This window comes from Corvus brachyrhynchos, unplaced genomic scaffold (genome assembly GCF_000691975.1).
Source record: "Corvus brachyrhynchos isolate BGI_N302 unplaced genomic scaffold, ASM69197v1 scaffold122, whole genome shotgun sequence".
Lineage (NCBI taxonomy): Eukaryota > Metazoa > Chordata > Aves > Passeriformes > Corvidae > Corvus > Corvus brachyrhynchos.
The window spans coordinates 1,119,574-1,120,822 of NW_008236778.1; positions in this window are offsets into that span (position 1 = coordinate 1,119,574).

Sequence of the window (1,249 nt, forward strand, 5' to 3'; positions counted from 1 at the left end):
ACTGGAAGAAGGCAAAAATAAATATATGCCATGGGAAAGAAGCGTGCACAGAGGGGATGGCTGGGGATAGGAAGCTTTTTCTGCTCTGCCTTGGCAGAAGCCCAGGCTTGGTGCTCTTCCCCCATACCTCAGGGGCTCCTGGTGGCTGCACAGGTAGCTTGGATTGTTTCCTGATAAGGGACCTTGGCACTGTATAGCTGTAAAACTGTGGTGTTACGTTGCCATGAGGCATGGGTGGCCATGAAGGGAGAAGTTTGGAGGTTTTATGGGGAGCTGCAGGAGCAATTGCACAGAAACTTGCCTACAGAGGAAGGCCAGGCACTGGTGGGAGCAGGCATGGGGGGTGTGTGTCCAGTGTAGAGGCATTGTTAGGGCCTCTCTGCTCTCAGAAGGATTTCTTACCCAGCTGAGTACTTGCAAACTCCAACAGAAGATTCCCCAGCTTTTCCTGGGCTATTTGCTAATGCTGCTTCTGAGCTTCCCTACTTGGCACACAGCATTTCTCTCTCTGTGCTGCCCTGCTCGTGTACAGCAGTGTTTTGGATGGGATCCTGCAGGTCTGATTGTCTTGCTAAGCTTTTCTGCCTGCTCCTACGCTCTGTCTGTGGCCCCTTCCCATGTCCCAGGTGTCTGCCTGGGGCACAGCAGCAGGTCCTGCTGCTTTGGGGTCTTATTGATGAAATACAAAAATGTGAACTGTGTGATTATTGAAATTTCAGGGGCTCAGAAGCTGTGAGTCCTGACAAGTGCCGTGGGATGTCTCTCATATCCTTTTTACCTGGAAGGCACTAGAGAGGATAAAACCTCTGTGCTAATCCCTTTCTAACACCCCCTGCCCTGAGGCCCAGTGTGAGGTTAGAAAACTCTGCTTGCTTTGGACACTCAAACTCTTCTTAGGACTTTTTGCCTCAAGCAGTTGTCTAACAGTGTTACTGGCTGTTATTCCTTGTAATTCCTTCTTGTTCACTTTTTTGGTATGTTTTTAATCCGGAATACTAAGAAAAACTTAATTTTTCCAGTTTGGGGGAATCAATTAAATAAGCAAAAATAGGCAGGGCCTGCAAGGGCAGGCTTTCTTTAAAACAAAAGTTCCACAGACCTGTAGCACCACTTATTGCTGGAACATTTTTGCTTCCCCTGCCCTGCTTTGAAGGCAAGAAAGGAGAAGGGAAAGTAGCTGATGTATCTGAGGCTCTGAGATGCTCTGTTCTCCAAGTGAAGTTTCTTTGAAGCTTTTATCAAGCATTCC